Source organism: Cydia fagiglandana, chromosome 2 (assembly GCF_963556715.1).
Source record: "Cydia fagiglandana chromosome 2, ilCydFagi1.1, whole genome shotgun sequence".
NCBI classification, from domain to species: Eukaryota; Metazoa; Arthropoda; class Insecta; order Lepidoptera; family Tortricidae; genus Cydia; species Cydia fagiglandana.
In genome coordinates this window covers 26,913,354-26,938,585 of record NC_085933.1, presented here as the reverse complement: position 1 = coordinate 26,938,585, position 25,232 = coordinate 26,913,354, and the positions used below count along the sequence as shown (strand labels likewise).

Genomic DNA, 25,232 nt, shown 5'->3' with positions numbered 1-25,232 from the left:
TGCAGAAAACAGGTTTAATATTACATTTTTGGGGAAAAACTTAACATAACGTGCGTTGGCCTAGAATCGAACTCGGATCAACTGTTTGAAAGGCAACTATGCTGACTATTACACCACCAACGCATATGTTATTTCACCCAAATATTGTCTTTAGAGTTACAAGTTTAGTTTACTTTTAATTAAAGTAAGCTGAATAAATAAAGCATCTTTAAATATAACCTAGGTACCCAAGTAACACAACGTAGCTGAATATTGTTTGAATAATAGAGCATGCCGTACTTAATGCTGAATAAGGTAGCTGTATAACAGCTGAATAAGCGTTATACAGACGTTATACAGAAGGTTTGGGCGCAAAGTGGGCAGTGCCCACGCCGCTTATTTCTGAATAACAGTAATGTAATAGCTATATAAGTGTATGCCCACACATTGAATCGCTGAATAACACTTGTATAGAGGCTGTCAAAAGCTTATATACCGCTTTTAAACCAAAGTTATCCAGCTTTGTACACAATGAATCAGTTATTCACACGTTATGAAGCTTTTGGTTCCAAAGTGCATTTTTACAGAAAATATATTCAGATATTTGTGTTAAATCAATGATTTGTCTTCCATTTTAATTTGTGAACTCGTGTCAAAGTGTAGTTTCTGCAGTGAAAACTTACAAAATAAGGAGGACATCACCCATATATTTATTTGATGTTTACATAACTTCAAATTCATTGCGCATGCGACTTTACTGTTAATATATATATACATTTTATTTAAAATTTTTAAGCGCCGCGTAAATAATGCACCGTTTCAAAAGTAAATATAGAAAATTTACTACTCCACATTTAAATTTGTAATTTTTCTCCGGTGTTTAGATGTTTTAGTGATAGAAAATGTACTTTAACAAGTTATGCTACGATAAAACTAGTTTTATAAATGAATAAAATGGGTTTTTCAGTTCATTTTCAATTCCTATATAATTGTAGAGGTTAGAAAGTGAGCAACCGTAATGGCGTCCGACTGTGCTGAATATAAGCTGCTGCCACAGCTATTATTGTGCTAATTTCTGAATAAGCATTCACATTATTCGCGTTACTAAGCAACATGTTAGATAATAATGGTCTTAACACAACAAGTTTTGAATAACATCAGTATAATAGTAATTGTTTTCTCAATCTTAAAGCCTATTAGGGTTCTATACACAAATAGTAAAAACCACATAGATCCTCACTACTTTGATGATAAAACATTATAGGTATGTAACACGGGCAATATTCAATCCTACTTCCCACTAATATTATAACGCGATATAATATATAAGTTATATGATAAATCTGGGGGCACGGCAGTTTACACAGTTATTTTTTCCGTTATCAGTTCCGACAAATATGTAGTAGGTAAAGGTAACGCAAAGATGTACGACGTGAGTACGAAGATGTATATAGTATGAGTGGTATGGTTACGAGTATGGTATGAATATGAATATGGTATATGGTGCGAAGGTGAGGGTATATCATTCATTCATTCATATTAGTAGCGGGTATCACGGGTATGAGTACAATTAAGTATAGTTTGATATGGGCAGTATTGTTTAGGTATGAGTACGAGACGAGTACAGTGTGGGATGGGTATGAGTAGACCCACTTGAAAACTAAAAACAGTCTGTTCAAAATCGACAGGAGAATCGATTTCGCTATGAGGGTGATTATTTTATTTTTCTCATACCCAGTCCAGTCTACAACTTTTTAATGCAACAATATGAATAACTAGCATTTGACACATTGTTTGCCAACTAACAACAACCTTAAATGGCCATTGGTAAACTTTATCTCGTTGCAGTAAGGTATGAAAATGGTCAGTTAACAGTGTTTACGATGGTAACTAGCAATTGTTTTACGTCATTAAAAGTAGAGATGCAACGGATAGTTGTTTGGCCGGATTCCGGATATCCGGCCTGGACACTGGCCGGTATCCGGCCGCCGGATATTTGGCCGGCGAAACTATACCTACATTTCGGTTTTTCAGGTGCGCATTCTGCAGGTTTGACCTGTTTCCTAGTAAACGTTCGCGCGGACTCATTTCTAGGTTCGAAATGAGTGCGCGTGCAAGTCAGTGGAATGATTAAATTGTTTTAAAATAATAAACAAGTACGATTATGACCGTGTCTGTTTCTTAAATCCAATTTGTTTACTCTGAAATCATGCAATGTTACTATCCGGTATCCGGCCGAATAGAAGGTCACTATCCGGTATCCGGCTGGATAGTAAAATAGTGGCCGGATAGTAACTGGATATCCGGTGCATCTCTAATTAAAAAGGACTATGCATCTTGTGTAAAATAACCAATCGAAGAGAATTGTTAAGAAAACTTAACCTCGATTTTTTAAATAATGGTTGGATTAAAGAATATGCGTATTTATTCTTGATGCGTTCAAAATAAAATAAAAACACGCTCAAGCTCAAAGCAATCAGACTCAAGTAGCACTGTTGACCGTGTATAAAGCTACGGAACCCTCTCCACTGCGCACTTGTTGATACTAAGCAGTAATTTGAATAGCGCTTCTCATTGCGTTCATTTTGCAGCTTTTAGCAAGAAAATATAGTATATGTGTACTAAAATCGCTATAACTTAAGTATAAGTGTTGTTTTAGTATTTATTATTCAGACGTTATGTCAATAAAAGCCATAATTAACCCATATATGCAGCTACTGAATAACAAATAATATGTTGATTTTATTACAGCTTCCAGTAATAGCGTCCACCTTTATTCAAAAACTAGCGTTAAAACAGAAACTGCAACCGCTTTTATACAGTTGAAAGTCTTCACCGACGCTTCTTTTCAGCATTTAGTAGCAACTATCACATTTTTCTTAATATTGTCTGCTTAAAATCATACAACACAGAATATATACAGCTAATTGCTGCTAATGCTGCTATTATGCAGCTTTTAGTAACCACAAATGCTTTAAGCTGAATAATGTCTAAGTAACTGTGTAAGAAATAAGTATTCTTCAGCTTTAATATGCAAAACCGATACTATGCAAAATTTATTCAGCATTTATTGGTATAAAGGCCCCACTAGGCCCACATATTTTCTTATTCCGAATTTAGTAATTTCCACCGCATATACACAAAATTTATGCAATCTTAATTTGAATAAGATGATAATTTTACTCTATTATCCTGCTTGTGTGTTACTTGGGTACTTTATATTGGAAAAGTTCAACAGATGCGTTGGTGGTGTAATGGTCAGCATAGTTGCCTTCCAAGCAGTTGATCCGAGTTCGATTCTCGGCCAACGCATGACTTTTTGTATTTGGAAGGTACATTTAATTAACTGGTATTTAAAAATAAAATTAATCACAATAATTAGAACTAGAATATACCATTAAGTTAATTAAAATTAAGAAAATTCAATTTATTCTGTACTAGTGATTCATGTAATGTCAATAGGATTTAATAGATGCGTTTGTGGGGTATTAATAGGGATTTCATTTCATAACCTTTCAGTCACAACTATGAAGCGGCCGGTGTACACGATGGCTGATAGATACCCACCGTTCTGACAAATATGCAGAATTTACCAACTTTGCTGTAGAAACTTCACTCCAAGATTACAAATTTGAAGGTCAAAGGTCATTCATCATTAATTAAGCATCATTCTCTGAGCTCGAACAAGGTGCTATAAATATAGATGGTCAATCAAATCTAGTCTGTAGAAACTAGAAAAAGGCGCGAAATTCAAATTTTCTATGAGACGATATCCCTTCGCGCCAACATTTTTTTTAAATTTGCCGCCTTTGGCTACTTACAAGATTTGCTTGACCATCTATAAAATTAATTTTCTGACTCCATTTAAAGATAAAAATATTCTGAAAATTATTTGTACGTGTAGCTCAATTTTCTTCAACGTCTACATTATATATTGTTTACCAATTTCCCGTGCATTAGCGGTGGATTTGCGAAGTAGGTACGAGGAAACGGGCACCAGGTGGCGCTGCAAAATGTTTCCCACATTGTGAGCTCAGTTTATGTGCTCAGAGATTATGGTATAAAGTCTTCTGAGAATTTAAAATTTGTATTACCTTGCGCCGGATATTTTTGGGGTATAAGATTGACGTTAATGAAATTGCGAAGCTCGCATTCTGTAAATTTTATTTTTTCAAGGTATTACGTGGTATGACAGTAAATAAATACAGTATAATCCGTAATACAATCATATTTAAAGAGGGAAGTATAGCTACTGACAAGAGTTCCATGCTAGCTTCGCAATTTCAGACAATTTCCATTTCGAGGGAAAACGGTTTCCACTAACTAAATCTTAACATAACTACTTTGATTTTGATGTCGATTGCTTCGGCATAATATATTCTAGTTATAATTCGGGTTTCACTTTAAAAATATATTTTTTTTGTTGCAAATTTTGAAAAACGGATAACTTATAAACCTAGTTTTTTATTGTGTCAATAACATGCTAAAAAATCATGGAGAATGGAAAATATTTATAAGTGGAAAAAAGTTTTGTCTTTTTGTATGGATGAGTACGTATTTCCCTCTTAATAAATATACGCCATTTTACACTGGTCCCTGTAACTTGTTTTCATACATTATTTTGTTGATAACCAGATTTTTGACACATTTACTGCAGCAGCAATAACGGCGCAGTCTGAATCCGAACTATACCTTAAAATAAGGAATACAAACGTAACCAGCCGGCATATTATGGATAGCTTTATCCATCCATATCCACATGATAAAATAACGGTCACTTTTGAACACCGTGGGATAGAAAGTGACGGACACCGTTTTATCACGCTGTCACGTAGACAAGAACGACCATCATATCTGTATTGCTGTACTCCGATTACAATTTCACAATCGTTGGTTCATTCTAAAATGTCTTTATCATTTTACTGTTAAATTAAATTGTCCAAACCTTGACACGGGTCTGCCCTCCTTGTTATATTTTCCAGCTGAAGAAATAATCTTAGGAGTGAATGATATCTTTTATCAATGATAAAAATATTGCATGATTTAGACAGATGTGTTGGTGGAGTAATGGTCAGCATAGTTGCCTTCCAAGCAGTTGATCCGAGTTCGATTCTCGGCCAACGCATAAGGGTCAATTTCTGAACACAATTTTTTTTCTGTCCGTGATGAAAATCGCGGGTTGGCATCAAATAATACTTACCATTTTTTTTTTTACATAAAGAAGCCACACTTTCACACCGGGTTCCATATGAATTCACTGATTAATTGGTTTTTAGAGTACACTTAAAAATACATAAAGGCTCAAATTACTACTCCCGTGCCCTGTCCGGAATCTACTTTTGAGCATAATGAAAAATCCTACGAAAAATTCTACATTAGTATCACTAATTTTGTGTCAAATACTTAAACTAGATGATATTTACTATCACTGAGCACATACACTATTAACTTCATTGTGGTAAATAACTCGTGATCGAAGTTTAAATTTTGTCCGAGCGCGCGAGTAAAATTTCGTCGGCAAAACTCAAAGGGCTCTCACAGCCGACGTCTGTATCTGAACCGCCTCGTGTCCCGCCTCACCTGTACTGGCAGTATTCGGCTAATTCTCAAATCAAGCGGATGTACGTCAAGCCGCGGCGTGTTCGAGCAAATCGCATAAGTATTTCGGAATCCGGGTGGGCGACAATTTTTTTCTAATTTCGATGCCCCTTATAAATTTTGTTTCCCACATAGCTTTTCAAAAACAATTGTCATATTTAGGAGCCCTTTATGTATCTTTATGTAAGCGATAACATAACAGTTTGGTTAAACACGATTTAAATTTTTGGCGAATTTTTTTATTACGAATTCTAATTTCCGTGCCCTAATTCCCATAGAATATTTACCTAAAACAGCTGATTAAGTGGCACGGGAATTAGAAAGTATTACATTTATTGTCAACAAATTTTTAATTGGGGGCACTGTAAGTTAATTGGCAATGTTTACGTCATATTATTATTACATATATATATATTGGGATTGAATATATATTATATGTAATAATAATATAACGTATATCTTTCTATTTTACATTTAAGGAAATCTCAGAGAATGCACAAAAATCTATGAACGGTTTTTTAGTATAAGTACTATAGTACATACTTACAGGGTGGACCCGAATAACCCGGGCAATTTTAATACGTAAGGTAAGATGGGGTAAGACGACACTGGGGTAAGACTATCACTTGTATGGAATCCTCGTACTGTTAGTCTTGCGCCACCTTACCTTATTCATTTATCATATTATAATATTAAAATATTATATAAACATAAAACTATTTTTGGAATTATTACATATTATAATACCCGTACCTAAGGTTACATGAAACAAAATGAATCAAATTTACAATGGTTTTATTTTGTAAATTTGACAGCTGACAGCGTAAACCGTATAAAGTTTAAATATCTGGGAGACCGAGCTTTGCTCGGAAAACATATACCTACCTAAAAACTCAAAAATGCGCGTTTTCCCAGAGACACCTAGCTAGATCGATTTTTCATCCCAGAAAACGCCCATATATGATCAAATTTCATCGAAATCGTTAGAGCTGTTTCCGCGATCCCCGAAATATATACAAGAATTGCTCGTTTAATAGATTAGTTGTTATAAATTAGCTTTTCTAATAGGTACAAGAAAAATTAAATATATCCTATTCTTACTATATTATAAATGCGAAAGTATCTCTGTCTGTCTGTCTGTTATCTCGTCACGCTTAAGCCGCTGAAACAATATCATCTTGATAATACATATTTGGCATGGAGATAGTTTGAGGCCTGAAGAAGGACAAAGGATCTGGGGGCACGGCCGTGCCACCGCCAAGTAGAGCAAAACAAAGTGGCACGGCCGTACCATCAAATCTCAATAACATTTTATCTAAATAACATTTAATTTGAGCATGTAGTCTAAGAATTAATAGACTTTAAAATCCCTTAGTTTTGTCACTGGCACAATCACTCTCAATCAATATTATTTTAAGGTACTTCTAGCATACCCACAAGTTCCAAATTTGAAACGTAATTAGGTTTTAGCTTTTTAAGACAATAAAAATCTAATAATACTGCAATATTAGTCACGTTCTAAAGATAACTGCATAATTAAGTTTGTAATCCTATAGAAATATAATACGTTACCTTTTAGTTCTTACAATTAGTAGGGAAAGTAAAGGTACACTGCGATGGACGATGTGAGTATGAATAAAGATGTATTATGATATGTGTATACATAGTATCAGTATGTTATGGGTATGTTTACCCGAAAAGAAGGACAGCCTACAAAAAGAGATGGGATCACTTCAATTCATGTAAAAAGATGCAAATCTCGCAACGCAGTTCTTCTACTCTACTACAAAAAAGTTTTGAGATGTAATGTAAAACCAAGTCGGTTATTTTAGTCAGTGCCAGGGGGTATTTTGTAAGCAAGTTTTTTTTAGGAAGATTATGATATTTTTGAGAAATTACTTAACCAACCTACACTTTGAAGATTTTCCCGCAGGGCAGGGACACCCCGTATACCTATGTGTAAAGTAAGGCGGGGTAAGACTAACTTAGTTTATTTTGATCGGGGCAACACTAACAGTATGAGGATTCCATACAAGTGATAGTCTTACCCCGGTGATAGTCTTACCCCACCTTACCTCATATGTGTTCAAACAATTTTTTGGGTTATTAATTTATGAAGGCAGCATATTCGATTTCTTCAGATTAACTTACACAATAACTTCTCCTCACTGTGCCCCTATTTATTTCTTAGTATCATTCCCTATAAGACCATATACCAGATCATACACCTTGTACCTATCTACATGCAGATACATAATGACACTTTTTGATGAATAGTTTTGTATGTAAAGGCGGACAAGTTTACGAAACTACTCAAAGTATTGTTTTGAAATATGTACATTTTACTAAGAAAGAGAGATTAGTTGCCATTAAAATAAAAGAAAGGATTAGTCAAATACGTAGTTTTTAGTGTAGCATACTTTCGTAGATTAGTCGTTCGAAACTAAAATTAAAGAAGGTAAATATGTCCGATGCCACTTCAGTATGGTTGCAGTATATTATTGTAGATTAAAATATACATAAATAATAGTTTTAAGTACCAAAATAAGTTAAGAAAACAATTCCCGTGCCGTGTTCTAATTTCCGTCCTAGTAAAATCTAATTTCCATGGACACACTAATTCGCGTGCCCTGACCAAAATTTTAAATTTAAATAACTTTTATAGTTTTATGAATATTTTAATCCCATAAGAAAATTAATATTTATTATATTTTTTATCAAATTCTCAGCATATTTTTTTTTGTGTAATGTTGGTATTTCAAAATTCCATGGAAATTAGACAAAAATGCTCGTTTGGTGAAATTGACCCATAAATCTTTTTCATGTTCTTCACTTTTAATGAACAGGCATTTAAGGAATATAAACATGTATTATGACTATGTGCACATTTTTAGGGTTCCGTACCCAAAGGGTAAAACGGGACCCTATTACTAAGACTTCGCTGTCCGTCCGTCCGTCCGTCCGTCCGTCCGTCCGTCCGTCCGTCCGTCCATTCTTCCGTTCTTCCGTCCGTCCGTCCGTCCATCTGTCACCAGGCTGTATCTCACGAACCGTGATAGCTAGACAGTTGAAATTTTCACAGATGATGTATTTCTGTTGCCGCTATAACAACAAATACTAAAAACAGATAAAATAAAGATTTAAATGGGGCTCCCATACAACAAACGTGATTTTTGACCAAAGTTAAGCAACGTCGGGAGTGGTCAGTACTTGGATGGGTGACCGTTTTTTTTTGCTTTTTTTTTGCATTATGGTACGGAACCCTTCGTGCGCGAATCCGACTCGCACTTACCCGGTTTTTATAAATAATTCTGCACAATCAAACAGGGCTATAACCGCGAAAATCGAAGTTCGCAAATTGCGGGGATTTTTCTCTGTCATTCTAATTACGCCTTCATTGGAGTAAAAGAGAAAGATCCCCGCAATTTGCGAATTTCGGTTTTCGCGGTAGCCGCTCAGATACGTTGTTACCAACGTGATGAAATTGCAGATATAAATTGCTTTTACCATCTTGCATCAACAACTAATGATTTTTTTTCAAACATTTTAGCAACTAATCGAACTGTTAATTATTTATGTCCCCATATACGAAACAAGCTTATGGGTATATGATATGAGTCAAGCAAATGAAAATTAAAGTTGGCAATACTGGATGAAGCATTTCAACGCAATTACTGTTCCATCCTCAGATCCTCACTCCAATTTCCTATTGTTCCGTAATATCGTTATTTGCCTGCGAGATGAATTGAACAAACAGCATATTTCAAACGCCGTGGGCAGTAACTTGACACTTGAAGCAAAGTCGATACTATCGGTAATTAATTTACAGCGACTTTGTAGCTAAATTTAGACTTTTGACGACTCAGAATATGCCTTATACACGCTCATTCTGTAACTCTTGATAGATTAATAAATACAAATTGTGCCCATAATATATATAGGTATTGTAGAGTCTGGATACTGAAATATTACACAAATGTTTGGCGGGAAATTCAAAAAATCTTGGGCTGGTCACACTTTGTGTAGTAGGAATTATAGTTTTGATCCTAGAAAATATTTGTGATTTTTCTGTGCACACGTAAGGTACCTAAGGATATAAGTTAAATATACGTTGCCGAGCACTCAGAGTCAGCTCACATAATTTCTACCACTATGTTAAGTACCTTCTGTCAACGATAAACACATATGTTAACACTTTCTCACCATATACCATTGTAACAAGGCGAAAGATGAAATGTAGTGTAAATAAGACCTAGCTCGATAATACCGTAATATTAATCGATCATCAAAAAAAAAATACATAAGTACTATGCCAAATATGCTAAATGCTAAGTATCAAAATATTTATAGAGCACCAACCTCCTAATTTGTTTACATTTGTTTAGGAGTTGTAAACATTGCAATTTTTCGTTATACAACGCTACACGTCGACTTCGCACATTGTCGTAATTATTTATGAGATTAAATAATAGTTTGCGAACCTCACTCAGTATAGATATTATTAATATTGTTTAAAATAAACCCCTTATAAACCGCAAACAATTTGAATGAATGACATAAATTGACAACTGACTTATAGTTTTTTATTAAATCATAGACAATTGGTTATACAATAACGAAATATCTGTCAACAGTTTTTGGCTAGCCAGACTCTATGTATTTGTAACTTCAGTCGTCTGGCAACTTTTGAAAATCAGAGTTAGCAACACTGGATTGAAACATCAAACGCAATTACAGTTCCATCGTCCATTGTTCCGTAATATCGTTATTTGCCCGCGAGAATTGGACGCTTTAATAAGCGGCTGACGATTGAGCGAGTTGTTGCGGATTTAATGAATTATTTCATTTGATAAATCACGCTTAGAATAATGAGATCGCCATTTGAAAGGAGGCTTTAATGTGTGTATATTTAAGTGAGGATCGTTGATTTTGAGATTTTTTACATACGCGTAGGTATGAAGCTTGTATGAACTGATAGGTACTTGAAAGTCTTGAAACTTTGAAAAAAAAAATAGATTATGAACGAATAATGTATTATGTAGTATTTTAATTTAAATACATGAATTAATTTTCACTGTTCTTAATAATATTAAAATACATTAATCTGGTGACCTAAAATTTAATAAGAACTCAATATGCAGGTAAGTAACAAAATCCTTTTTAGAAAACGGATTTAAAGATAAACTATCTAGGTAGATTGGTAATATCCCTTTCGTTTCCTTACGCGGAGTCGTCTTAAAATATATGCGTTGGCCGAGAATCGAACTCGGATCAACTGCTTGGAAGGCAACTATGCTGACCATTACACCACCAACGCATCTGTTGTACCACGTAGAATTACTTATACCTAGGTGCATAGAAAATCTACCCAATTTGAACTTATTGTCTCGTAATTTACATTAAGTACCTGTTAATTAAATGTACCTACAAAATTAACATATTTATGCGTTGGCCGAGAATCGAACTCGGATCAACTGCTTGGAAGGCAACTATGCTGACCATTACACCACCAACGCATCTGTGTAATTCTTTCAATTTTATCATTGCTAAAAGAATTCATTCATTTCGCAGATTATTTTCTCAGCTGAGAAAATAACAAAGACTTCGCAGACCCATGTCAAGGTTTGGACATTTTCATTTAAAATTATATTTTTAAGTCCATAGCTGATTTTGTTTCTGTTCCCCTGTAAAGATCCCGTTCGGATTCCGACTACATCAGAATTAGTGCTGCAGTATTGCAGCGCGACATTATTGCCGACTGCATCATCATCATCATATATTTAAGAGTATGACTCTTGTCGGTGGAGCGATTTCCATGTTTGGCGGTCCTCTGCAGTCCTCTGCCTTCTCTTTGACAGCCTGATACGACACGACGTTGATCTTTTCCTTCATTTGATTCATGTACTTATGCTCTCCTTGGTCTTCCCTTCTTCCTCTTTGCTTCAACTTCAACTTTGTCAAAATTCCAAGCAACAACATCGATTTTGAATTTAAAATCCTCTCTAGATTTTATTTCATAATCTGCACATCAACTTCTCACAATATGGTAGACATTTTGCGCCGCTGCCACCTGGGACACCTCTCGAACTTTCGCCGATCCACTGGTAAAAATGTAGACTATACATGATCAGTTACTATGTAGATATACTTGAGTTATTTTTTTATATATTTTCATGGTAGGTATACCAGTTATAGCAACGAAAACTAGCAGGCATAGATATACTATGTTACGTAAATGTTTAATGCCAAGTTTCATAAATATCATTTAAGCATGTCGTTTCAAAATGAAAGTTTAACTTCGAATGTATGGGAGCGGCTTATTAGCAGCGGGTTCATGTGAATCTTAAAGACAAATTGTCGGTTAGAAAAAGGCACAGAACTCACAAATTGGTTTTTCAGACTAAGGATGCCTATTGAATTTAAAATCCCCTCAATACTATTTCATAATCAGTACACACAAACTCACAATATGGCAGACACTTCGCAGCGCCCGCCACCTGGGACACGTCTGAAACTCGCAACACCACAAATGTGCGGGAAATTGCCAAACGATGTAGGTGCATGCTTCGTGTTGCATTGCAGAATTTGAATTAAGTATAAATATATTTACTGATTGGTCATGTTAAAAGGGGGCGTAAATTAGAAGAAAAGAAAAGATATATCGCACGGCGCGGAACTTGCAATGGAAGATATAGCTGTTGCGCGGGTTTTTACCTCATATCTAACTTCTGTTTAAAATGTTGCTCTCGGCAATATACTGGTATAGTAATAATTGGGTATGTCTTCGGGATTTTTTTTTCTATCGAGCCAAGCTAACTGTACCTACATAACTTTTTTAGTTTTAGTGAAAACCCAGCCGTTTAGTTAGTGATAACAATTTTTCACCAAGGGACCAAGGGACTTTGTGTTACTACCAGTTATATTTAACTAGTTTTCAACAAAAAACTAGTTTTAACTAGGGAAAACCCGTTATCACTAAAAACTTTTCTACAACAGGAAAGTCAAAGTTAGAATCTGAATCTGCGTTTGACCTAAATACATTACTTTTCCAAGCATAACAGCCGTAACTCTCTTGCAACAAATTTCGAATTCAAACTGGTTTTCAATGGCAGTTGCGGCTGTTATGGGTGCTCGGGCAGTAGAAGTCTCAACGTAATAAAGCAGAGGCTTTAACTGTGTTCTGTGGGTCGGAAAGACTTAAGGCTTTATAATCCCGTAGAAATGGGTCAAACAGATTTAGATTGTATTTGTCTTTTGTGCTGTCGGAAGCTATGGACATCGCACGGGGGTGGTTTGAACCGATTTTACTCACAAGTAGAAATCAAGCTCTGGAGCATACTGGCATGCTTTACTCTTTAAGAACAATGCTTTTAGAAATTGCTCTGATAACTAACTTGAAATTATGTTTGTAGCGGAAGATTCGAAAGCGTTTGTTGTTACGTCTACTAGAATAAATGTTTTTACTTATCAACAGATTACTTGCCTTAACCCAGGAACAGTACAAAACAATTTTTTGTTTTTCTACATCTATTATCCGAAACCAACGAAGAGGTTTTACATTTAGCAGGAGAGAAGAAAAGTTTGTTAAGAATCATTGACGACGTCGAATATTTGACGTTCATAAGCGCATTGTAATATGCCTACTTGAATAATAAACTATGATTATCTTTATTGAGAACAGAAGAGGAAAATTCATCAAAAATATCGTAGAAGGGAGAGTTGAAGCAAAGAGGAATAGGGAGAGAGAATGGAGAACTTACATGGATCAAGTAAAAAAAACTCAAAGTCGTGTCGTATCAGGCTGCAGCGGATCGATATATACTTATAAGTAGAAATCGCTCCACCGACAAGAGAATGAAGATTGTCCCAAATGAATCCTTGAATGAATATTAAAAGTCTCGTGTGATCAAATCAGTATCATGAAATTGTCAAACAAGTTTTGTGTTGTGTGTTCCATCACTCATGCTATTTATACTCGGTATCAGGAATTGCGGGTTCTTTGAATATCGCAAGAATTGACTGGAAAGATCGCAGGTAGCCAAAATTTTATGAAATTTGGTCTTCTAAGCAAAAATCTATAGCGGCTACTGGATTATGCAGTAAAATAGATGTTACTCAACTCTCTTGTGAAGGGTGTTGACCAGACTTCAATGTTATTTATTTTGCAACATTCTCTTTACCTACGCATTAAGTCAAATTTTATCAGAGAGCGCTCAAATTTAAATTACCTATCAAAATTATACTAGCCCAAAATATTTACCAAGTAAAAAAATCAAAGCATTTTCCATCTAACAGCTCGCAGACGACACTTGTCTCTATAGCCAAGGAACTAAGAGTGTATTCAGTAAATTTTTACTTCAGTGTTATGAGAATGATTATACCTTAGGGTAATTTTTAGTAAGATTAAAGTGAACTAGTAAGCGTAGCGGGTGAACTATGTAAAAATAAATAAGGTAAGAAAATATGGGTAACCAAAGTAAAGTAACTTCATAAAGCAATAAAAATATTGACAGTAAAAATATCTACCAAAATAAACTAAAGCTACATGTAACAGTATCTGTATATCGGATATTAAATTCTCCGTCGTCCAGATATGATCTTTATAATAATAAAATGAAACGAAGCGCAATGTCTGGGCATGTAGCGGCTAGATATCGATTTCTACAAACTTACAGACTATCGCCACATCCAAGGCATAACAAATTTACTTTCACATTTCACCACACGACCTAACGATGAACAAGAGAATAATGAGAAAAGAAACTGCGCTTGAAAAAAATTTGCCGAAAAAAAAGTAACATTAGTTGCGCCGCATTCTTCAAGCACTGGCTGATAAAAACTTTTTAGGGCTGTGTAGAGATAGAAAAAAAAAATGATTTTTTATTTTTTATTTTTGACGTGAGCAACGGCCTGCGTCCGTTCGCGGCCGCGCGCCGCGTTGACTGAACCTACCCCTATGCGGGTTTACCTATACTTATGTGTTTACATCTTCAATGGGGTGCGCATAGAGTAGAGGAGGCAGAGATTAACCCCTAAAGACACATTTTGTTTCGCTAAGCGTCCTTTTAATTAAACGTGCGTCGTAAACTTGAAATGGCCCTACTAACGAAAATTCTCGAAAATTATCTGTTTTATATCGCGGAATATACAAGGCAGTTTACCTAAATTCAAATATTTTCTCGTCATTCGCCCAGGAGGCTGATTGTAATTTAACAATTTGTTACGGTTTTAATCTTGATTTGATGCGACCTTAAAAATCGCTCACTCTGATTGGTGCATGCAGAATGCAGATGAGAAGGAGATGCGTGCGTGAGATGTGTAGCTCATAGACTTATAATATATAGAGACGGGGTCTCAGCGAGCTGTCACTGTTGCCACTTTTGTTTAGTGTACGATTAACAATTTAACACCACCTTGCTGTAGCCATGTCGATAAAGTCATATCGATAAACTAGCGACATTTCTTACAATTTTAATTTTACTTCAAAGGTTTGACGATATCTAAAATGAACAAAAACGCTTTTATTCTTTATTGTGGTTATCAGATCATAATTTTATCGTCACGCCCCAGCAGGGAACCAAGGGAAAGTTCAGATATTTAATTAAAATACATACATACTCTCAAATACCTACTTAGATATGTGTTCCGCAATAATTGAAATATTTTATTATATTCTAACATATTTATTATTCATTAGCATTTCAATTATGTATATGTTTAACGAAGATATTGAAGCTTCAATTAATAGGTATTTCGTTCCGCTGTGTAGCGTTTATCGATATATAACATGATTAAAATCGACTTTTCACATCCCTAAAAGAGCACACATACACGTTTTTACGCACACATACATAGCCTGGATGCATCAAAAAAGGCAACACTTGATTTGAAGTTCACCTTGTCAACAGTATGGTTGTCCTTTTTTGACAAATGGCATTTTAAAAGAGCGAGGAGAGAGAAATGATACTAGTTGCTGCGCCGTCAAAGAGAACAGAAAACGTAGGGGCCTTGGTGTAGCTACCACTACCACTCATCAAGACGATCGTCATGGTCTTACAACAAAATTATAAACTATACTCTGTATTTTTAGTTATTTAAATAAATGTAAACAAATAATTTGTAAATTTTCGGGTAGTAATAAAATTTATTGGTTAACCAACCATATACAAAACCGCCTGAATCTGTCACTGAACGACCTGACCTACATTATTTGATCATGTAATGTTTTCATCTACCCTCAACTGGCTTAAGGAGCCATTCGAGGGTAGATTTTGTTTACTTTTATTTAAATACCCAAAGATACAGATTTTTTTTATAAAAATATAAATATGCCTAAACCTGCTTAATGAACAAGAACATTAAATTTTCAAGAAAATCCGTGAAATTTCTTTTTATTGCAAATTATTTTAATTTCCATGTTCCATTCGATCAAACATTAATACTTGGAGGAACGCATTTGCGTAATTAATATTGGCAGCCTCCTCCATTTTGCAAGCCGCCATCTGGCGGGAATTAAGATAATGACAAGGACTTTAGTTTAAAAAAATATATTTATTTAAACTGACAGCGTAACCACTTAGCTTACAATCAAGATTATTCTAACTTAAAATGACTTAAGAGCTAGTATTTATAATTAAATAATGCAATTCAGCATTGACGCATGTTCCAGTTACGCAATGCTGAATCTTCTAATTAGCTTTCGCTGACAAAAGATATATTAGGGGTGCTGGCACCCTTAACTCCTCCCTCCTTAAGAGAGAAATTATCTGAAGGTGGCAAAGTCGGCTTCAGAGAATTTCGTCTGAAAAATACAGAATGTAGTTTATACGTTAAGTATATAGTTACTATTACAAGTAAAATGGTATATAAAACGATGGTCCAGACACTGACTCTATTACTAATGATATAACTCTCACTGTAATCACTTTCACTGTTATATTTTACGCTGTTGAGAATGTCTTTTACGTCGCTGAAGTCCACGCCTCGCAGATCTACCTCGTTCTCGTTCTTCTGGATCTCTGCTTGCAGTTCCGGCAGTACAACAGGGGGTAAAATGTAGTTGGTAATTGTAGTGTTAGTTACTGCTTTCATGATGATGTCTTCTATCTGCGTCTCACAGTATTTAGCTGGGGTCAATATGTAGGTTCCCTCCAAGTTGTGTTTCGAAACCTCGTCTCCGCATGTTTCGGTTATCACTGTTCTTTTTCTGGTGTAAAGAAGCCAATGGTCAGATGTAATCTTCTGTATAACTGTGTCTTCTGTTTTGATGGTTTGCTGGTTGCATTTCGATATGTTATCTTTAAGTAACATCAGTTGTTCTATGCATGTTGCTGCTGGATGTTGTACTACATCGTTGTCCGTGCAGATGTGTTTGTCCTCTTCGATTTCCTCGCAGTATCTTGCCACGGGTCGGAATTTCAATCTATTCATCATAAGGTAGGGGTATTTGGGAATAATGGTAAGTGTCTTTTTGGTTTCGGGGTTGTAAATTGGAACAGGTATAATTTTGTAGTAAATATATGTGTTTTTCTCAATTAATGGGATATCTAGTATAAAAGTTAAGCGACTATGACTAATAAATGACTTAAGGTCTATACTACGTTCTATCTTAACTAGATTTTCCTTTGACACGGGATAAACTAAGGTTGCATGTTTTTCTACTTCATAAAGGACTTTAATGAATTCAGTTGAGTTTATTATGGATTGATGCAAGGTTGACAATTTACTAAAAGCAATAGTTGTTTCTATCTCTTGTATAATATTGTAAATAGTGCGAAAGTTATTTAGAATCTGATACATGCTATTCATTAAGGAAATTAAATTGAAAAGTTTTGTCTCGTCTTTTTGGACTGTCTCTAGTTGTTTGGTTTTATAACCCAAGTGTTTAACGTTAAAATTAATGTCGCTCGAAACGTTTGTTAATTTATCAAGTGCCTTTTGGAGTAATGTTACCTTATTCTCTACTGATATTTCCTTATGTTTCATCTTTTCTATTATCGCATCAAATCTAATAGCATCATTATTATCTAAATTACCTGTTATTACCTTAACTATGGATCCTAATGGGTTGAGAATACCTCTTTTAGTTCTTGCAGTTGGTAAGATCTGTAAAAGTCTATCTCGGGATAGTTCAGTAAATGAATTTATTTGTACTTCTAAACCCATTAGTTCTCTTCTTGTATCTATATTACTATCAATTATATGTTTTAACTTGTTATACTGATCTAAATTTATTTCTAATAGTGAACTTATTGACTCTAAATCTATAGTCTTAATAATGCTCCAGGAGCTAGTCCTCATCAGAGCTGTGCCCATCCTGACTGGAGCTATCCCCGGATTCCGCTCGAGGTTTTGGATGTTGAGACTGCATCCCTGATGTACCAGGACCATCAGTAATATCACTCGCCACCTGTGGAGGTCGTTTGACATTTTTGAGTGCTACACGAGTATTTCTTTTTCTAACTTGTACGGGAATTATGTTTTTGTCCGGTTTACCTATAACTGTGGCTTTTTCGTACCTAGGTTTTTCTTTAGCCTTACGGATTCTAGTATCTTTCATGTAAATGGTATCACCCTCTTTAATTTCTGGTGGTACTTCACCGCCTTTCTTGTCCCTGACTTTAATTTTATCATTAACTAATTTCTCACTCACGTATTCGTACAATACCTTTAACCTTCTCCTGTGATCTATAAGTAATTTCTGCATTAAATTTCGCTCTCTATCCGTATCGAATGTATTTCCTGATTCTGTGTGCCCAAAAACTAATTCGAAAGGGGTAAATGTCGTGGCACTGTGTATTGAATTATTATAATCCATTATGGCATACGTCATGACTGATGCTGCATCTTGGTCACTTCTATCATACTTCGCTAAACGGTAAATTTGGATTATTGTAGAATGAAATCGTTCTACTACGGCCATTGAATTAGGATTGTTCGGAGTTCCTATGTGCAATTCTATTTTATATAATTTTAATAGTTCTTTCATAAGTTCATTGTTAAATTCTGTACCCGAATCGCAGCTAATCTTTTTGGGAACGCCGTACATACTGAAATATTTAATCAAAGCTCTTACTACTTCCGGCGTACTTCGATTGGGTATACTTATTGCCTGGCCTAACTTGCTAAACGCGTCTACAGCTGTTAAATAATATCTACTTTCGATAAATAAAAGATCTATAAATATTTCCTGAAATGGTGATTCCTGACTCTGTGTTAATTGGATATACGGTTTCATGGGTTTCCTTTCATATTTCATCTTACGACATTGTTCACACGCATTAATTATAGCTGCAATGGTCTCTTTCATATTACTCCACCAATAATCTCTTTTAAGTTTTGCTAGCGTTTCATTAATGCCCCTATGGCATGTCTTGCCCTCGTGATATTTTATGACTATTTGTTTTATGTCATGTTCATCTGTTAATGTTACGATTCTTTCTGTGCATTCGATTAAATTTTGTGTACCTTTTTTATAAAGTTGCGTTACGACATTACTGAAAGTTTTTCTAAATTCTGGTGATTCGAAATAGATAAAATATTTATTTTTAAGGTCTACATACTCTTTTAAAAATTTGTTTACTAATTGTACGTTATTTATTGGCATATGTACTTCCAAGATCTTTTGTTTTTTGTTTGATAAATCTTTAACGCTAATGTCGTCTTTGAACCATTTATATACTAATATTTGTTTTGGTTTTAAATCTATAGCTTCATTTAATATTGGGATACCTTCGTGTTCCCTGTTAGAGATGGAATGAGCTGTAGCTCCGTCATCTGAATCAGAGATTTCTACCACTTCCATTTTAAATGCAAATAAAATTTAAACACGCTAAAATAAACTGATTGCAAAATACCGAAGTAGGTCAATTGAACGTGGACTTTAATACCTTCGCTGACGTTGTAAATAAATGTTGTTACGGTTTTGTTTTATTCTTAATAATACGAATACCTAATATTCTAAAATAATATCGTTATTATAGCGTTTTGTTATCCTTAATAACGCGAAGATATCCTAAATTGGGAATGATATTATGGCGTTTTTTTATCCTTAATATACAATACCTAATATTTTAAACTACTAGCGTTATTGTGGCGTTTTATTATCCTTAATAACGCGAATATTATCGTTAACTAGGGATGTTATTTTGGCGTTTAATTATCCTTAATAACACAAAAAAAATTAACCTAATAATGTTATTACGGCGTTTTCTAATCCTTAATAACACATATATTTAAAACAAGTAAGGATACGTATAAAAGGAACAGAAAGGATGATGAAAAAGATTGACTCACATTCCTCCCGGCAGCTTTCACGACACCTTACAGATGGTCTGGAATACTCAGGATTGCTTCCGGTCGGCTGGAGATGGACAGCTTCCTGGAACAGCTAGGTTGACTGGTTTCTTCTGCGGCAGGTCCTCTTGATATTTCTTAATAAATTTATTTGTTCGGCTACCCGTTGAAACGTAGAAACGTACGTAGTCCGGCACGGTACTTTCGCGATATTTGATCGGCTTCTGAACGTGTCAGGAAAACGACGGGTATCCTGTCCTCAGCGCCAATTAAGATAATGACAAGGACTTTAGTTTAAAAAAATATATTTATTTAAACTGACAGCGTAACCACTTAGCTTACAATCAAGATTATTCTAACTTAAAATGACTTAAGAGCTAGTATTTATAATTAAATAATGCAATTCAGCATTGACGCATGTTCCAGTTACGCAATGCTGAATCTTCTAATTAGCTTTCGCTGACAAAAGATATATTAGGGGTGCTGGCACCCTTAACTCGGGCCTATAAAACAAAACTGTCGGAAGACGAAAGGGCGTATTATAATAATATCTCGTTGGAATTTGTATGGAGATACGACTTTCTGTTTTTGTATGGATGTGCCTTCACTAGTCTGTTACAATTACAAGGCAATCATTTTGAAACGAGTTAGAAATTTAATTTATTAAAAAATAATAGTGCCTTTGTTCTTTGAGGTCCACATTTCATACCATTCAAGTATATATAGCGAGTTTAGTGCAAGCTACATGTGTTCGCAATATCGCAATGTAATTATCCGTCCAAATTGTATTTACACAAGTGTTTAAAAATAATAGCAATCAATATGTCAAATATCATTAGAAACCAAAAATATATCAAAGACTGCTATTCTGAGAGCGGTCGTCAAAGCAAATTTTAAGGCTCTTACACACCAAAATCATTTTATCTTTCATATTATCTTTAAGCTGGTGGGCGGGTATTTTTTCTGTAGAAGATCCCTCTACGATAAGTGGTTAAATTTGGACGCTTTATTCCTTCAGAAGCTATCTCGCGGGAATATTTCCCCAGGAGACAACTGGTTATCTAAATGGTTATTTATGAGGACTTTTATACGATGTAATATCCCTTCATGCCACCGTCATACTTAAATAAAAACCAGGTTTAAATTTAGGTACCTATACTATAGATAGAAGTCCAGGAAAATCGATTCAGGAAAAAAATTAAGCGACCAACCAATTCATTTATTTTTATAAATATGTGCCATTTTTCAGTTACCTAAGTATATTTTTGTCCGGGACTATAACTATTAATACATATTATTTGTAAGTCATTAGAAAGCTGAGGTTACAATCTTTTGGGGATCTATGATTAGGTAAATGTATTTTCCCGATCCCAGTGACCCCGATGGATTGTCGAGGACCGGACAAAAACGGTGAAGCGTGTAATTATATTTATTATATTAACGGATCTGTATTCATACAAAACACTAAGAACTTATTTTTATTTTTTTTCACGTCTTTATGTTTTGTTTAGGGTGGTATTCCATCTGTCCAATATCTTGATCCAATGTGTATTTGCGTCTCACATTTTGCTTAATGAGAGAGTGAGACGTAATTCACATTGGACAATGAAATTGGACAGGTGGAATACCACCCTATAAGGTACAAGTAGAATACATTCATGAACTTTCATAGAATAATGCATTAAAAAAAAAGTGGAAGTAATACAAAAATAGATAGGCACATAATACATTTTACAATACTGTTTCAAGAAATAAATATAAAATTATGTATGACTTATTAACTAATTGCCAAATAATTCATACAACAAAACCGAGCAATCAATATAACGGGAAAGATGTCAGTATTTAATGTGTCATTTATCACAATAAACATAAACCTACCTTATTGACTATTTAATATAAATCCTAAATAATTACTAGTATTATATGATCTGTGTACAAACTAAGAAAACCAAGATATTGCAACCATGAAACAACACGCAAAAGCTAAAACGGTCACAATTACATACATGACAATTAAAACACAAAACCACAGTCGCAGACACACATTCCTCGAAGGATTCGTCTGATCGACCTCGCTGTAAGTGTGTACCGAACCAGACACTCTACTGTACCCGTACATTGTCTTGAGTAAAGGTGTTAATATAAAAATATACAATTATCACAATTTCAAACACACCTGAGTTAACTAAATGGCACTAAACAATTAACATTTTATGACTTGTTACATAATATTCTTTTGATTTCACAAAAGTTTCTAATCTGTTGTCTTATCGTCGTAAGTTTATTTAAAAACTGTGATATCCAACTGCCAATCCAAATGCTTCATGTCAAATAAATCTTTTTACTTTTCCCTCTTGTAGTTATAGAACTTTTTCACACTCCAAGCACAAATTTCACGTTTTCCGATTTCAAATTGTTTTCTTTTTCTTTTGCGTCACTGTTTCTTACTTCGTCTTTTGTTGTCAAATTATCCTTGTGAAGTTTTTCTTCGTCATTGAGCTTGTTTGTACTAATTTATTTTCCTTGTATTTGTTGGGTTTGACTTATGTTTCTAACGTCGGTTCTGCTCAGTTAACGGCTCTGGACTAAATAAGGAAAAAAATATTGAGAGCAGTGATGACAATGACGTGATATTGCTTGAACAGGACATATTGTATAGTTTAATGTTGTAATGTTAGAAATATTTAACGCAGGTTTATACGAGTATTAACTAAATTAAATTTGTTTGATTTTAAACATTACGTTCCATGTTTTTAACAGGATTATTTTGGGGTTTTTTACTTTGGGTATTTTGGATTAAAATATCAAAAGTTTTTCTCGAATCAGAAGGCAGAACAGGTGAAGTAGATAGAACAGAGAAACACACTTTCATATATCATGTTGCAATATTATTCAAAGTTGTAAATATTACCTGGTTTAATTTACATTGAGTGACTGAAGTACTAAATTGATCACTTTATTCATAATTGCAAAATATTCTCACTTTTGATAACTATATTAAAAGTCTGTAAAAATAGTCATAAACTAATGACTATCATATTAAAGCCAATTTTCAATATTTTCTATTTTATTGCCAATCAGACACAACAATTTTTTTCCAAAATATATTATTTTAATACTTCATATTTGCTTCTTTCATCGTCCTAGCTTTCTTCAAATCTGTAAATTCCTTCCATGCTTCCCTATTATATTTCATCATCCAAAAGTAAATACATATAAGTGTCACTGACACCAAATTTACAACGAGATAGCCTAACACACCCAAATCATTATGTTGATGATCGTCAATTAAAATCATCACGAGAACTGGCAAGTAAATGACCAAACCAGTACTAAAGAACGCTAAAGTAGCGATAAGTGCTAATCTTAATTTGGTATTTGTAGTAGATACAATAACAGACTCAGAATTATACAATGCAAATAATACTCTCAAATACAATAAAAAGTTGAAACATGAAGTAGCTATCCCAAAATACAAGCCATGAAGTTTTAACAGAATAATCATTAACGTTACAAGAATGGGCAGTATCCAAGCAAATAAATTAGCTTTTAAATATCTGTACTTAACAGAGTTATTGAAAATCTTAACAAAATCAACGTAAAACATAGCAGTGGCAGTTACAAGCCAATGGTTAAACACAGTTTGGAAGAAGATACATAAATAGCAGTTTCCTAAGCCGGCAAGGGCGAAAGGCGTGAGGAGATGCAGGGAGGCACTGAAGATCATGTTCTGGAAGACGTAGTTGTGGAATCTTCTCCACTTGGGGATGAGGGACCAGGAGATGAGGCCGTAGATGGAGGTCACAATGGCGAGGATTGTGGTGCTGATCCAGAAGACAAGCAGGAAGTAGAACGCGCAGTCGTGCATACGCGCTACTATGTTATGGAATTTGTCTTCAACTGCTGGTGATACTGATAGCTGCATTTTGAGTTTTCACTTCAGTAATATAGTTTCACTTGTGTACTTGTTTTATGCACTTCTATTCTTGGATATGTTGTTGGTGTTGATTTTCCTTATTTATTTAACATGTCCTCTGTTTTATCCCAAACAATATTAATTTATTTGCAGTTCACAGCAATTGTTTACATTGTTGCACATTTTTATAGATTCACTTTTTTATTTTTAATAATTTAGGTATGACTTTTAAAAAATCTTTAAAAAAAACAGAATAAGACTTAATTTTTTTAACACTTGTGTTCCTTCTAAGATGGATACTTTGAGAATGAGGTAATTACATATAGCTCGTCGCATTGATCCTTTAGTAACTTACAGTGAGTAATATTTCAGTCATAGTTACGTCTTCAGCAGATAACCATTTTATTATTCTTAATTATTCTCAATTGACGTAAATCACGAAAAATGAACGTTATGAGGCCTGGGGAGGGGAGGTTAAAGCTTTTAGATCTATTGATCATTTTATCGTTTTTAATAGCAGCAACTCTGGTGTCCATTGCGACGGTAATTGCTTACCATCGGGCGATTCGTCTGCTTGTTTGCCTATGTCCTAAAAAAGCTATAGTACCATAATATATGAAATGCTAAAGATTTACTAAGTTTCAGTAAATCGCATTTTAAAACCACCTGAAGTTACAAAAGTTACATAAGTTAAGTAACCAACTTATTAATTAACAAAACTAACCTAACGTCACTCAAAACTGTAGCAGCGTCTTGCGTCTCTTTCTCGCTCGCTGGTTTTGTATAGCGCCGTTTCATGCACTTCAGTCGCAGTGCTGTAATCTATCGATTGGGCGCTGCTGGTACGCGAGGGATGGTGGCGGAGGATTTATCTTAAGATATGTTTAAAAAACAAGCAGTCGTTTCAATTTTAAAGTGTTATAAGTAATTTGGAGCGCTGTAGCCTAGCGGTAAGAGCGTGCGACTTTCAATCCGGAGGTCACGGGTTCAAACCCCAGGTCGTACCAATGAATTTTTCGGAACTTATGTATGTTTCGGAACTTATGGACAGACGACCTTGTTAAGGTCGCCGGATGACGCTGGATGCGGGTCGCTTCCAACCGGCACGTATGGAGGTCCAAGGGGGAGGCCTATGTTTAGCAGTGGGTGGACGTCTTATGGCTGAGATGAAGATGATGATAATGTATGAAAAGTCAATTGATATTTACCAGTTGCTTTACCGTGAAGGAAAAAGTCGTGAAGAAAGCGCACTAATCCCAATAAGGCCTAGTTTCCCCTCTGGGTTGGAAGGTCAGATGGCAGTCGCTTTCGTAAAAACTAGTCCGACACTTTGTTACTGATTCCATACATTGCCTGATTTCACACATCATTGTAACACAAATATCTATAGACCACTCTTTGGATGCATACTCACATGTGCAGGCTTAGCTAATAGTGCATG

The 25,232-nt window shown here is 34.8% G+C and overlaps 2 protein-coding genes and 3 non-coding genes across 5 annotated transcripts in view; 1 reads left to right on the top strand and 4 right to left on the bottom strand.

Annotated features, from left to right (window-relative positions):
* Positions 1 to 14,609, bottom strand: part of LOC134679528 (facilitated trehalose transporter Tret1-like) — a 67,008-nt gene extending 52,399 nt beyond the window's left edge. Inside the window, exon 1 of the mRNA XM_063538483.1 lies at positions 14,251 to 14,609. The gene's annotated coding sequence lies outside the window, so the exon portion shown is untranslated. The remainder of the gene's footprint in view (positions 1 to 14,250) is intronic.
* Positions 1 to 25,232, bottom strand: part of LOC134679533 (juvenile hormone epoxide hydrolase-like) — a 331,027-nt gene that overhangs the window by 78,712 nt on the left and 227,083 nt on the right. The window lies entirely within an intron of this gene.
* Trnag-ucc (transfer RNA glycine (anticodon UCC)) lies at positions 3,220 to 3,291 on the top strand. Its single transcript has one exon. It is a non-coding gene; the product is annotated as a tRNA-Gly (tRNA).
* Positions 10,823 to 10,894, bottom strand: Trnag-ucc (transfer RNA glycine (anticodon UCC)). Its single transcript has one exon. It is a non-coding gene; the product is annotated as a tRNA-Gly (tRNA).
* Positions 11,022 to 11,093, bottom strand: Trnag-ucc (transfer RNA glycine (anticodon UCC)). Its single transcript has one exon. It is a non-coding gene; the product is annotated as a tRNA-Gly (tRNA).